The 15,383-nt window shown below is 43.3% G+C and overlaps 1 protein-coding gene across 6 annotated transcripts in view; it reads right to left on the minus strand.

Moving 5' to 3' along the window:
- The window catches only part of htr2cl1 (5-hydroxytryptamine (serotonin) receptor 2C, G protein-coupled-like 1), a 204,473-nt gene that overhangs the window by 25,386 nt on the left and 163,704 nt on the right, over positions 1-15,383 (minus strand). Inside the window, exons 1-3 of one of the 6 annotated variants that reach the window (XR_006770613.2) lie at positions 5,488-6,019; positions 4,992-5,134; positions 1,468-2,192 (exon numbers count right to left, since the gene is read on the minus strand). The exons of 4 other annotated variants lie outside the window; for them this stretch is intronic. The gene's annotated coding sequence lies outside the window, so the exon portion shown is untranslated. Of the gene's footprint in view, positions 1-1,467; positions 2,193-4,991; positions 5,135-5,487; positions 6,020-15,383 lie in introns of those variants that run through there. One more of the 6 variants, XR_006770615.2, reaches the window with a different exon arrangement.

The raw sequence follows: 15,383 nt of genomic DNA on the forward strand, positions 1-15,383 counted from the left end.
CAGCTCTGACGACTGTTGACTGGCGGGCAGCTCTGACGACTGTTGACTGGCGGGCAGCTCTGACGACTGTTGACTGGCGGGCAGCTCTGGACAGGTGAGACCCACTGGAGGCCTAGTCCTGGGAGGTGGCACAGGACGGACCAGGATGGGGAGACCCACTGGAGGCCTAGTCCTGGGAGGTGGCACAGGATGGCCCAGGATGGGGAGACCCACTGGAGGCCTGGTCCGAGGAGGAGGCACAGGATAAACCGGGCTGTGGGGGAGCACTGGAGTTCTGGTACGGACACTCTTTACCCACACTCCAGGCTGAATGCCCACTTTGGCCCGGCACGGGCGGAGAGCAGGCATTGGGCGAACTGGACCCTCCCAGCGCTCTGGAGACACAGTGCGCAACGCCGGCGCAGGATAACCTGGACCGAGGAGGCGCACTGGAGACCAGACGCGCTGAGCTGGCACCATCCGCCCTGGCTTGATGCCTGCACTCGCATGGCACTTGCGGGGGGCTGGTATGTAGCGCACCGGGCTTTGAACGCGCACTGGGGACACCGTGCACTCCACAGCATAACACGGTGTCTTACCAGTACCACGCTGCTTCCGGTAAGCACGGGGAGTTGGCTTAGGTCTACCACCTGACTCCGCCAATCTCCCCGTGTGCCCCCCCCCAAAAAAAAATTGTGGGGCTGCCTCCCGTGTCCGTTGCGCTCCCTCTCCTCATACCAGCGCCTCTCAGCTCTCGCCGCCTCGATCTCCCACTGTGGGCGGCGATAATCCCCAACTTGAGTCCATGGTCCTTTCCCGTCCAGGATTTCCTCCCAAGTCCATGACTCCAGATAGCTTTTCTCCTGGTGCCTCTCCTTGTGCTGCTCCTTCCTCTGCTGCTTGGTCCGGTGTTGGTGGGTAATTCTGTAAGGGCTGTCTTCAGGAAAGGACCAAAATGCAGCAGAGTTAGTATTCATCCTTCAATTTAATTGGAAAGAACACTATACAAAAACAAAGAAACTGACAGCCAACAGTCCTGTCAGGTGCAACCACACTAAACAAGAAACAATTACCCACAAAACCCAAAGGAAAAACATGCTCCTTATGTGTGACTCCCAATCAGCAGCAACGAGCTTCAGCTGTGCCTGATTGGGAGCCACAAACATGGCCCAAAACAAAGAAATACCAAAACATAGAAAAAGGAACATAGAACGCCCACCCAATGTAACACCCTGGCCTAACCAAAATAAAGAACAAAAAACCCTCTATGGCCAGGGCGTTACATCTCCAGAGAAAGTAAACTTTGTCTTGAATACAAGCCATGTCTACTTATTTGCTACATTGACTAATCTGTTTTATTTTAACATGTTTACTTGCCAACAAATTAGTTTAAATGATACACCAACTCCCTGCATCATTTGTTTTCGCAGTAAGACTGAAGCTAGTTTATCAGAATACAATGAATATCACAATGAATTGATCAAGAAGTTGAAGTCAACACTTTATTTGGCATTCTGATGAAGCTGGAATCATTTAGTCACTTGTCAGTACACTTGTAAAAAACATGATATATACAGTATAACACCATTATATACATACTGTATGTTCAACAGTTAGCAATATCTATACCACAATGCAGTTATGAGCATAGAAGGCAAACTGAATATGGATGTTGTGTTGGTTGAATGTTCCAGGCTGGTTCCACAATGTTCTTCAGCTGGTGAACATCTTCTTGTGTTGAGTAATGGCAGCTGGTTTAGCAAACTTTGGCACTGTGGCCATGTTGTTAGGGATGTTGGTTTTGAGGGGCTGTGACCCTGGCTCCTTGTCGACAACCGTCTGGTCCTTTCAAATCAAATCCAATTGTATTTGTCACATGCGCGGAATACAACAACAACCTTACAGTGGCATGCTTACTAAATAATTAAAGAGCAGCAGTAAAATAACAGGGGGGGGGGGGGGGGGGGGGGGTAGCCATTTGATTAGCTGTTCAGCAGTCCTATGGCTTGGGGTAGAAGCTGTTAAGAAGCCTTTTGGACCTAGACTAGGCGCTCCGGTACCGCTTGCCATGCGTTATCAGAGAGAACAGTCTATGACTAGGGTGGCTGGAGTCTGAGTGTACCCCACAACCAGGTGGACAAGCCTTTCGTACACTTTCTTCACCACCCACTGCTTTGACCTCTTGCAGAAGATTTGTTGGTACTGCAAGTCTCCTGGAAAGAAATGAAAACTGATCATGAGGATGTGTAACCAGACATTAAACAAAAAAGGGTACAATAGACTGGTGTGTGTATTACACTCAGAGTCAATAATGGGGCATTGAGCTGGGCTGTTAGCAAAGATGTGAAAAGTTTTAGGGGGGCTTGACTTGTAGACAGTCTACCGTAAATTCCGGACTATAAGCCGCAACCTTTTTCCCAGGCTTTGATCCTTGCGGCTTAAAAAAATGACGCGGCTAATATATGGATTTTTCCCGCTTTCCAAAAAAAACACATTCTGTGACATGCTCAGTTTTTTGGCGGCATGAAGCTTTCATTAGACCAATGAAATTGCCGAACGGGTTACGGTCAAATAACTTTTTGGTTTACTGTTTAGATTAAATTGAGCGCTCTCAAACTTCCCATCATTCTGATTACGGTAGTCATTTTGTCACCCTCATGGCAGACACAGAGAAATGCATATGATGCAGCTTTCAAGTTGAAGGCGATTGATCTGGCTGTTGGAAAAGGAAATAGAGCTGCTGCACGGGAGCTTGGTCTTAATGAGTCGATGATAAGACGTTGGTAACAGCAGCATGAGGAATTGACTCAGTGCAAAAAGACAACTAAAGCTTACTGATTATTTTTTATTTTTTGTTACAAGCCGTGTTTCGTTAAAGCCTATTTATTTTTGTTACAAGCCGTGTTTCGTTAAAGCCTATTTATTTTTGTTACAAGACGTTTTTCGTTAAAGCCCATTTATTTTTGTTACAAGCCGTGTTTCGTTAAAGCCTGTGTAAAGTTCATTTGTTTCAATGTACCGGTAGGCACCTTCGGCTTATAGACATGTGTGGTTTATTTATGTTCAAAATAATAATTTTTTTAAAATTCAGTGAGTGCGGCTTATATTCAGGTGCGCTTAATAGTCCGGAAATTACGGTAGTCATGTATTGTTGTGTATGAGTGTTTGTATTGTTGTGTATGAGTGTAGGCTCTGCCCTAATTTATGTGCTCTCTGTCACCTGTATCTGTATGGCAAAAGGCCCAGGAACACAAGGAAAGAACAAAGGAGAACGCCCAAGGACTAGTCAGCCCTTCCACCTCTGAGGGGCCAAAATGTATCTCTCTGTTACAGTATTCAGAGGACTGAATATTGACTGTGTAATAGAATAATACTATAGTATCCATGTCTGGTATGTATCTGAAACTTGTTCACTGAGGATAAATCTGATGTTATCTATATGTACAGCACCAGTCAAAAGTTTGGACATACCTACTCATTCCAAGGTTTTTCTTTATTTTTACTATGTTCTACATTGTAGAATAATAGAGAAGACATCAAAACTATTAAATAATGCATATGGAATCATGTAGTAACCAAAAAGGTGTTAAACAAATCAAAATATATTTTCTATTTTAGATTCTTCAAAGTAGCCACCCTTTGCCTGATGACAGCCTTGCACACTCTTGGCCCTATTCCACCAAGCTGTCATCAAGGCAAAGGGTGGCTTCTTTGAAGAATCTAAAATAGAAAATATATTTTGATTTGTTTAACACTTTTTTGAATGAGTAGGTGTGTCCAAACTTTCGACTGTTGCTGTACATTGGTCTCATCCCACACACAACAAGACTTTAGCTGCAGTGACACTCTGTGGAGATTAGGCCTGGTGGTCAGGTTACTGTAAACTTGGTATCATTTGATTGGTAAATGGTGTTTGGTATTAGGTTGAATGAGTTAAACCTTCAGATGTTGTAAATGGAGTTAAATGCCATCGTTCTCTCTCTTATCCTGTAGCCAGTCCATGGAGTAAGGTTGTATGATCAATTCTAATTTCTTAGGCTTCTAGGCCTCTGGCCTAGTAGGCATCTCTTTGTGTATGCTTTGTCCTGTAAGTTAACTTTAGAATCTATATGCCTAGAATAATACTTTAATGTCAGTTTTGCCTTGTAACTTAAGCTTTATGCCTTGTATATGAATTCATTCATTTTATTACGCAATTAAATACAATTAAAAACATTTCTTGATTGCCTATTACTGTAAATCAACCATTGTCTCTTCCATATTGCTTTTTATCTTATGGAGTCAGACAAACATTTTAATAGGCTAATTGCTTAGTCTTATTACGAGTCGCATGTTAGGTATGTTTATAATATGCATATGTAGCGTGGTTCACTCTGCCTTGTGTACTTTTAATTAGGACACTGCCACAACTGGAGGTCTGCTGGTTTGAATTTTTTTAATTTGCCCTGCACACGAAGAGACAACACACAATATCTTAGCCCTTGGCGAAGTCACAGCTCTCAGGCACCTTGCTAGCTGAAGGCCAGGCAAAAGAGAACAATAAGGGTGTACGGAAATACAGATAGCCCGCGATGGATCAAACCAAAATATTCAAAACTTTTACAATCATGTGTATGTACAATATAGATATGAAAATGTGTTTGTACACCAACAAATAACATTAGCTATGCAGCTGTAATTAAATGTTTTAAAAACACACAGAATTATTATTATTATCAAACTATTAACATCCCCTCTTGACATGGCATATTCGAACTGGTCCTTGTGTGCAACTTGGTGCATAATCTAGGGGAACAACATCACACTGCTACACATACATATAAAATATTACTTCACTACATGAGCACCTACAGTTGTGCTGTTGAGTAGACAAGCACTGCCAACAATAGAGTGAATTGGCTAGAAGAGTATACTAACAGCCCCTCTCCCCCATGCCATTTGTCTTGTAGACAGTTCAGTTTAGTGTTTTATGATTTTGTTTTCTCAAGAGGGTATTGTGCTTTTCTAAATACCTTTGGTTGTCCTGGCTTGTTTCAAAGTCAGATGATGTTGAGACTGAGCACATTCCAGGCTGAAAGCTTTCATCCAATGGGTCTACAGGCTCTGTACTACTAAAGCTGCTGCCAAGGTCATCTTCATCAGCAGCAGGATTAGTCTGTAGGACACACAGTAGTCAGTGATTAGCCAACATTTTACTACTTTGTCCCCATCAATACACACTCAAATAACGAACTACATCCACCCACCCACCCCCCTCATGTCAATAGATCATGCATACCAACCTTCACACACACTACTCCTTACTAATACCTCCTTTTCTCCAATATAGACTTTAAGCCTTGCATGACTAATCAACTAAGCCACCATAATACAGAGAAAACTACACTAGAAGTTGTAGCCTACTTGTAAACACACCAACTATGACAACAAGACACAGACCATGTTTATGCCTAGCTCCAGTATTTGCTCATGGTGGAAAGATTTTGTCGATTTTAGAAGGTGACTTACTTTAGTTCCTGGTGCTGATCTTGATGTTGATGCCTCTGCAGATGTTAATGGGATCGGACTCTAAATAGAACACTGTCAAGTCAGCCTCTGCGGTAGTTAGTTAACTAGCAAACGGTTAAATAGCATAACCTAACGAAGCTAATGTTAGCTTGCAAAGTTACAAATCACATCGCCAGATAGCAGCCGCGTAATTACACTGAAATGCTTCGAAATGTCTAGCCAGTATATTATGAAAGCTAGCTAACTAGATTTTGGTTTAGGTAAAGACATGTAGTTTGCTAGCTAGTTCGCTACATAACCACAGCTTGACTTGTTTTCTGCTGCGCTGATGTTGGCTGATCGTTTGATAAAAAAAATCGATAGAATAACATCATTTTTAACGTTCGACGACATGGAAACAGCATCAATTGAGACTTCAGTTCAGTTTCAAAATCCTCTGTCTAAAAGTGCTGGCTACAAACACAGACATTTTTATATTGATCACACCTCCACCGGGTTGTCCTCCACGTCCTTAAACCGCTATGAATTCTGGACATTGTGGTTTGCTTACAACCAGGAAATGTAGCTGGGTCATTTCTACCGGTGAGATGCAGAAACGCTGGTATTTGTGTGTAGTGAGGAAATGATCCATTTTTATGACACATATGATACAGTATGTTAATAACATATTTAATGGGCATATATAGTGAAATAGAGCAGCAGTGAAATGTCCCTTTAAACCTTTAGGGGTGTAAAGTTAAGTAGAAGATCCGACAAAGTCATGTTAGGAGGTGTCAGCTTTTCCATGGGAGCTTTTGTCCCGAAACCATTAGAGAGTTTTAGTTGCCAAGCTTATGATCATATTGCAGCAGTGTGTCAGAGGGAGATTCTTAGATATGAGAAGTGTGCAGGAGGGCATGAGACAAAGGAATGTGTAGTATCGGTGGGAAAAGTTGTGTGTGTTAACTGCAGGTAACCATGGTGCTGGAGATTAGAAGTGTCCGATGAGAGAAAGGCAGGTTGAGGTTGCCAGAATCAAAGTAGTACATACGGTGTCATATGCTGAGGCAGTGAAGAAAGTAGTAGAGGAAGATCAGTACAGGGCAAGGGATCCTAAAAGAAGTTGTGTTGAACCATAGTGTCCCATACTCCCAGGCTGTCATCCTGGTGTAGGATCAGATGGGGCCAAGTAGTGGAATAGTGGGGAGGTTGTATTGGGTGTAGGGTTTTTCTTCCTTTCCCCCATCCTTCCCCTTCCCTTTTTGTGCCACAAAGTGTAATGAATTCACACTCCAGAACAGTGGGCGGAAACACAGGGCTATATAAGAGAAATAAACAGTTCAGTAGGTGTTTGGAAGCAAAACCCTTTCTTTGGTTTCCTCTATCGTAATCGCTCCTCTTTCACCACAGCTGCCAAACTAACCCTGAATCAGATGACCATCCTACCCATGCTAGATTATGTTTCCCTAATTTATAGATTGGCAGGTAAGGGTGCTGTCGAGCGACTAGATATTCTTTACCATTCGGCCATCATATTTTCCACCAATGCTCCTTATAGGACACATCACATCATGTATACTCCTCTGTAAACTGGTCATCTCTGTATACCCGTTGGAAGATCCACTGGTTGATGCCTATTTATAAAACCCTCTTAGGCCTCAGTCCACCCTATCTGAGATATCTACTGCAGCTGTCATCCTTCACATACAACAACCCGTTCTGTCAGTCACATTCTGTTAAAGGTCCCAAAAGCACACACATCCTTGGGTCACTCGTCTTTTCAGTTCGCTGTAGCTAGTGACTGGAACGAGCTGCAACAAACACTCAAACTGGACAGTTTTATCTCAATCTCTTCATTCAAAGACTCAATCGTGGACACTCTTACTAACAGTTGTGGCTGCTTTGCATGATGTATTGTTGTCTCTACCTTCTTGCCCTTTGTGCTGTTGTCTGTGCCCAATAATGTTTGTACCATGTTTTGTGCTGCTACCATGCTGTGTTGTCATGTTGTGTTGCTACCATGCTGTGTTGTCATGTGTTGCTGCCATGCTATGTTGTTGTCTTAGGTCTCTCTTTGTGTAGTGTTGTGTTTTCTCTCTTGTTGTGATGTGTGTTTGGTCCTATATTTTAATTTCATTTATTTACATTTTTAATCCCAGCCCGTCCCCACAGGAGGCCTTTTGGCAGGCCGTCATTGTAAATAAGAATTTGTTCTTTAACTGACTTGCCTAGTTAAATAAAGGTTAAATAAATAAATAAAAAGGTGGTGATGTATGCATCTTTCAGTTGGTTGAGATCCACCAAGACAAATTTAGAAAAGAAGAAGTAGAAGATCCATTGGGCTTCGCACTGGAGAAGATATCATCCGTATTGCGGCATTTGCGGCTTGAGAAAACACAGTCAATGGAACAGAACTTAAGATCAGTCACAGCATGATTAGCCTCATGAAAATGTCTAGCAACTGGTGATTTCAGGTCCTTTCTTCGGATGGCACTGCGGTACTCGTTGATGCGTAACCGTAGTTGCCTGCGCGTAATGCCAGTGCATTGCAAGCCACATGGACACGATAGTAGATAGACTTTCATTGTTAGATCCACAGGTATGGTTTTTGTCCTCTGACAAATCAATTGTACGTTTCGGTGTTCCTCAGGGTTCCATTTTAGGACCACTGTGGTTTTCACTATATATTATATTTCTTGGGGATGTCATTCGGAAAAACAACGTCAACTTTCAATGCTATGCGGACGACACACAGCTGTACATTTTGATGAAGCATGGTGAAGCCCCAAAATTACCTACCCTGGAAGCCTGTGTTTCAGACATAAGGAAGTGGATGGCTGCAAATCTTTTACTTTTAAATGCGGACAAACCAGCAATGCTAGTTCTAGGTCCCAACAAACAAAGAGATCTGCTGTTTGATCTGACAATTAATCTTGATGGTTGTACAGTTGTCTCAAATAAAACTGTGAAGGATCTCGGCATTACTCTGGATCCTGATCTCCCTTTTGACGAACATATCAAAAATATTTCAAGGGCAGTTTTTTTCCATCGTAACATTGCAAACATCATGCTCTTTTTTGTACAAAAAGGATGCAGAAAAGCTAAGCTATGCTTTTGTCACTTCTAGATTAGATTCCTGCAATGCTCTACTCTCAGGCTACCCAGATAAAGCACTAAATAAACTATTTAGTGCTAGAATCTTGACAGAATCTTGACTAGAACCAAAATAATTTTCTAATATTACTCCACTGCTAGCCTATCTACACTGGCTTCCTGTTAAAGCTAGGGTTGATTTTGAGGTTTTACTGCTAACCTACAAAGCATTACATGGACTTGCTCCTGTCTATCTCTCCGATCTGACATGATCTTCCTGTCCGGTTTTGCACCTCCTCGGGCTCATGCGGTGGAGGAGATCTTCGTGGGCTATACTCAGCCTTGTCTCAGGGTAGTAAGTTGACATCCCTCTAGTGGTGTGGGGGGCTGTGCTTTGTCAAAGTGGGTGGGGTTATAGCCTGCCTGGTTGGCCCTGTCCGGGGGTAACGTCAGACAGGACCATAGTGTCGTAGTCTATGTGCCGGGGGGCTATGGTCAGTCTGTTCTATCTTGTGAAATGCTCCTGTCTTATCTGGTGTCCTGTGTGAACTTAAGTATTCTCTCCCTCTCCCTCCCTGCTGTCTCGACCTCTGAATCCTTGGCTATGAAAAGCTAACTGACATTTACTCCTGAGGTGCTGACCTGTTGCACCATCTACAACCACTACGATTATTATTTGACACTGCTGGTCATCCTTGAGCGTTTCAACATCTTGAAGAAAGGATCGGGCCTTAATGACCATGTGCTCTTATAATCTCCATCTGGTACAGCCAGAAGAGAATTGGCCACCCCTCAGAGCCTGATTCCTCTCTAGGTTTCTTCCTAGGTTCCTGCCTTTCTAGAGGGGTTTTCCTAGCCAACGTGCTTCTACATCTGAGTTGCTTGCTGTTTGGGGTTATAGGCTGGGTTTCTGTATAAGCACTTTGCATCATCTGCTGATGTAAAAAGGGGTTTATAAATACATTTGATTTGAGGTAATTCATCAGTTGATAGTGTATTCCTTATGTAACGGAAGATCTGAACATGTTGCACATTTTAATTATGGATCACTTTGCGCGTCAATCCCGTTAACAGGATTGATTTGACAACACCCAGTGAAATTGCAAATTCAAAAACAGAAATACTCATAATAATAATTCATAAATCATTCAAGAGTTATACATCGGTTTAAAGATGAACTTCTTGTTAATCCAGCCGCAGTGTCAGTTTTCAAAAAGGCTTTACAGCGAAAGCAAACCATGCGATTATCTGAGGACAGCACCCAGCATACCAACACATGACAATCAGATTTCAACCCGCCAGGCACGACACAAAAGTCAGAAATAACGATATAATTCATGCCTTACCTTTGAAGATCTTCTTATGTTGGCACTCCAATATGTCCATTAAACATCACAAATGGTCCTTTTGTTCGATAAATTCTGTCGTTATATCCCCAAAATGTCAATTTATTTGGCGCGTTTGATTCAGAAAATACACCGTTCCAACTCGCCCAATATGACTACAAAGTATCTAATAAGTCACCTGTAAACTTGATCCAAACATTTCAAACAACTTTCTTAATCCAACTTTAAGGAATTTTAAATGTAAATAATCAATAAAATTTAAGACGGAATAAACTGAGTTCAATAGCGGATAAAATTAAAGTGGAGCGAGTTTCAGGTCACGCGCACCAAACAAAACAGTACACTGGCTCTACACCCAGAAAGGAATGGGCTACTTCTTCATTTCTCAAAGGAAAAACATCAACCAATTTCTAAAGACTGTTGACATCTAGTGGAAGCCATTAGAACTGCAACCAGGTCCCTCATAAATCTAGTTCCCCATAGAAAACGAATTGAAAAGACAGTGACCTCAAAAAATATATTTCCTGAATGGTTTGTCCTCGGGGTTTTGCCTGCCAAATAAGTTCTGTTATACTCACAGACATAATTTTAACAGTTTTAGAAACTTTAGATTGTTTCCTATCCACATCTACCAATTATATGAATATCCTAGCTTCTGGGCTTGAGTAGCAGGCAATTTACATTGGGCACACTTTTCATCCGGACGTGAAAATAGTGCCCCCTAGCCTTAAGAAGTTTTAATACCTCTACAAGCCGCACAGTTGTGGCAGGGGAAGAAACCACGGGCATCATCCAGACGGTCCTTAGGAGATTTCGATGCATCATAAGTGTCTGTGTGTACCAGCATCTCCCTAAGGCTGCGGGATCTGGAGTAAGTGAACAGGGGAACATCATGAAACACATCAGATCCCAAAGTTTGCATTACATGCCAGTGCTGTCTAATAATGTTTTTTAATGTCAGGGCTGTATGGAGTGTATGCGGTGCAGCACACCACAGAAATGTATATATATATATATTTTTTGTCTCACCAATGCTTCCATTGTGTTCTGTGTTTGTTTAGTTATTGAACTTGGTTTGCCCGCATTCTCCACCATATGTAGCAGGATCAAGGGACCAGGGGTAATGTGTGAACATTACCCCTGGGAAAAGGAATGGACAGAGAGAATGGCTTGTGGACTTGGAGGTGATTGGTGAATTACCCCTTCTTTCCCTGTGTATACAAATCCCTAATAAACTTATGCTTAGCATTCTATTTGTGCTACTAGTGCCTGTTTTGTTATTGAACTTGGTGCCATGGAAACCCCACACCCTTGATCCTGCTACATATGGTGGAGAATGCGGGCAAACCAAGTTCAATAACTAAACAAACACAGAACCCAATGGAAGCATTGGTGAGACAAATGGTGGAGGCAAACATAGCACAGCAGGCTATGCAGCGGGAGCTGCTGGAAGAACGACGTCAGCAGAACGCTCTCATGCGAGCTGAACTCAGCCAGCTGACAGCCGCCCAGGCCAGTATAGCGGCAGGTGCAACAGTCTCTCGTCCCAAACCCAGTAGGTTTCTTCTGAAGCTGACAGAGGCTGACAACTACCTACAGAAGGGACTGCTTACAGGAGGTGCAGGCCACAGTCCTCCAGGAGAGGGAGGCCAAGGAGGCACTGAGAGGGGAGGTGTCCCTCCACCAGCAGATCTGCAGAGCTCCAGCACAGCCTGGAAGACAGAAGGTTGCTATGAGGGAGGATCTAGCCAATCAGAAGGAGGAGAAGAAGGAGACCCTTATAGAGCTGAAGGGGCAGCTTGTCCAACAGCAGGAGGACAGCTCCCTACAGAAGGTCTGGCAGGAGGCCCAGGCTGCAGCCCGCCAGGAGGAGGGGGTAGATGCTCAGAGAGGGGAGGTGACCCTTGATCAGCAGAGAGCAGCAGAGCCTGGAGGCTGCTCTGAAGGAACTAAGGGAGCAGGAGGAGCAGAGCGGAGGCCCCCCAAGTAGCAAAAGATTTGCAGCTCGGCACTCTGACAGAGAAGGACAGTGCCTTACAGGAGCAGCTATCCAAGGGGGAGCAAGGGAATTCCCTTCAGAAGGAGGCGCTGCAGGAGACCCCAGGTGAAAAAAGTGGAGACGATTTGGGACGGCCCCCGCCCCCTCACCAAGAAGCAGATCTGACCAGGAGCAGTCTCCCTGCCCAGGTGAAGTGGACCGAGGAGACTGAGAAAGCTGTCCAGGACCCAAAGGGAGCACGGTGTTCTGGACCCGTGCTGGTGACACTGGACTGCACCTTCGTGACGGACCATGCACCATGGGTTTGGATGTCAAGGAATAAGGACAGTAATGCTCGGGTCACCCGCTGGTTCCTATCCTTACAGCCCTTTGCTTTCTCTGTCATCCACAGATCAGGTCCAGCCCATGGGAATGTCGATGCCCTATCCAGGAGGGTTGCTCTAGGGAGCTGGACCGCCGGCAGGGTGAGTTGTGTGGCAGCCGGCAGGGAGAGTTGAGGGGAGTGGTAATTGAGGAGAGAGATATTGCAGATAGCTGGCTCCACACCCAAGACTTATATGGAGTTCCTGCCCCAACGAGGCAAGACTGGAAATCATTAAGCCAGGGATTGCTTGGGGATAAAGGGAGAAGCAGCCAGCAACAAAGGGGCAGAAGGGGAGGGGCAAACCAAGCAAGGTATGAGGAGTGTGAGAAGTGAGAGCAATAGCCGTGAGAGCAATAGCCGTGAGAGCAATAGCCGTGAGAGCCAGAGCCGTGTGATTACACATTGTGACCTGGACTGTTGGATTACTCCCCCTTGTGTACCGGATTGGATTGGCTGAGAACCCGATTGTGAAGATTACCCCTGGGAAAAGGAATGGACAGAGTGAACGGCTTGTGGACTGGGAGGTGATTGGTGAACTACCCCTTCTTTCCCTGTGTACAAAAATCCCTAATAAACTTCCCCTTAGCATTCTATTTGTGCTACTAGTGCCTGTTTTGTTATTGAACTTGGTGCTGTGGAAACCCCACACCCTTGATCCTGCTACTATATATATTACACTGAGTGTACAAAACATTAGGAACAGCTGCTGTTTCCATGAACTAGACCAGGTGAATCCAGGTGAAAGCTATGATCCCTTATTGATGTCAGCCGGTAAATCGACTTCAATCAGTGTAGATGAAAGGGAGGAGACAGGTTGAAGAATAATTTTTAAGCCTTGAGACATTTGAGACATGGATTGTGTGTATGCCATTCAGATGGTGAATTGGCAAGACAAAAGCTTTAAGTGCCTTTCAATGGGGTATGGTAGTAGGTGCCAGGCACACTGGTTTGTCAAGAATTGCAACGCTGCTGGGTTCTTCAAGCAAGAATGGTCCACCACCCAAAGGACATCCGGCCAACTTGACACAACGGTGGTAAGTATGAGTCAACATGGGCCAGCATCCATGTCGAACACTTTCGACACCTTGTAGAGTCCATGCCTCGGCGAATTGAGGCTGTTGTGAGGGCAAAGGAGGGTGCAATTCAATATTAGGAAGGTGTTCAGTAGAAAGAACAAAAATGTCCGATAGCCCGAAACTATGCTGTAATAAAGGTGGAAATAAAAACACTACAAACAGAAGAAATAAAAATTATATGTATGTGGGGGAGTGTGCGGGTGTGTTGGAAGATGGGAGTGCCCATGTGTATATGTGTTTAAATTAGATTAAATTAAGGGAGTTAGTGTCCACTTTTCCTTATTAAAAAAAAAATACATTTAAAAATAAATAATTAAATAATATAGTAAATATACCTCCTGCAAGTAGCTTACGTAGCCAAGACAGAAAGATGAACACAGTCAGTGACCCACTAAAGCAGCACCGCCCCCTCACGAATCTGAGCCTGCATGGCAGGTTTGCTATAACTAAGCCAAAGCCCCCGTATGGGTGAGTATAATATACAAAGAAATTCTCAAAGCTGCTTAGAGAACCTTGACGACCTCGTACCTAGCCGGTGGGAATTCCGATGGAGTACCACCACCCAGGTAGTGGTACAGCTGGCAACACCGGCTGCAGTAACCCATGGGGGAGGGTCACACTCAGACAATCAGAGAGGGGGCAGAATACTGTGGGGGAAAGGGGGGTTTCTGAGCTCCATCAGCCAGGAATATATATTGGGTAATCAAATATTCCCATCCCTGCTCAATTTGGCACTCTCTTGAACAGCTATAACGGTATACGCATTCACAAAGTTAATCTACTCTTGAGCTGGTCTCGGTGATGGAACAACTGATGAACAACTGAGATTGTAGTCAAATGCTTGTGGATGAGTGTGTAGAGGTGTGTGTGTGTAGGTGGGTGGATGGGGAGAAGTGTAGATGTGTGTGTGTATGAGTGAGTGAGTGAGTGAGTGAGTGAGTGAGTGAGTGAGTGAGTGAGTGAGTGAGTGAGTGCATCCCACAGTTGTTGCTATGGGGTAATGATGTTAGGGACCATATAGGATGGAATGACAAGGTGTAATATAAAATAAATCATATCTGCTTGCCACAATGTCGATTTTCTACTGACGGTCCTTGTTTAAGGTGACAATCCTTTGTAGGAAGTGCCTACACTATTACCCATATTATTTGTCAATTGTGGGAATGAATTAATGTATGCGGATAAAAAATAAATAATTATATTTAGTACAACCAAGGCGAAAGGATTAACAACGCTTATGGCAACTTACCTGGTTTTGTCCTGTATTCATCATGATTAGAAGGGATTCTTAAAAGGAGATATATTGGAGACAAGATCAGCCAATTTACTAGAAATAATTGAAAACTACAAGAATGCAGGGAAACCAGGTTTAATATTTATACAAGATTTTTGGAGAAAGCCTTCTACAATCTGTTTATAAGTGCCATTTTTTTTAAATTTTTTTACTTTGGAGAATCTTTCATAAAATGAGTAAAAGTCATGTACAACAATCGTTTATGTACAATAATAAATTATGGTTTCTTCTCTGAGAGCGTAAAACAAGGTTACCTTCTGTCACCATACTGACTTATATATAACTGTTAGATATAAAAATCTAATGATAACATTAAGGAGCAAAAAATGTATGGATTAAAGTATCAATGTAAGCCAGTAATTCAAGTTCTCCCTTGAGTACTCAATCTTAAACCTTGAAGGGCCTTATTTAGGAACTGGATAATTTCTCTAGTTTATCTGGACTAAGGGCGCTATTCAATCTGTAAAGCTAAAGCGTTACAGATTCCGGAATAGAAATGTAATGGTCGTTTCCGACTGAGCCAACATAATATGCAGTGTTTACTGTGAATTTAGTCTCTGCTAAAGCAGGAACATTGCCTTTAAATTTAAACTCCATGATGTGGATTGAGTATAGCCCTAAAACCCAACTATGATAAGTGTACTATATTAAGGATTGGGTCTCTAAAAGATAAAAACTTTAAATTGCTTTGTGGTTTCCCGATGAAATGGGCGGATGGTGAAGTTGAGGTGCTTGGTGTACATAT

The sequence above is a fragment of the Salmo salar genome, chromosome 07, assembly GCF_965601325.2.
Source record: "Salmo salar chromosome 07, fSalSal1, whole genome shotgun sequence".
Taxonomy (NCBI): domain Eukaryota; kingdom Metazoa; phylum Chordata; class Actinopteri; order Salmoniformes; family Salmonidae; genus Salmo; species Salmo salar.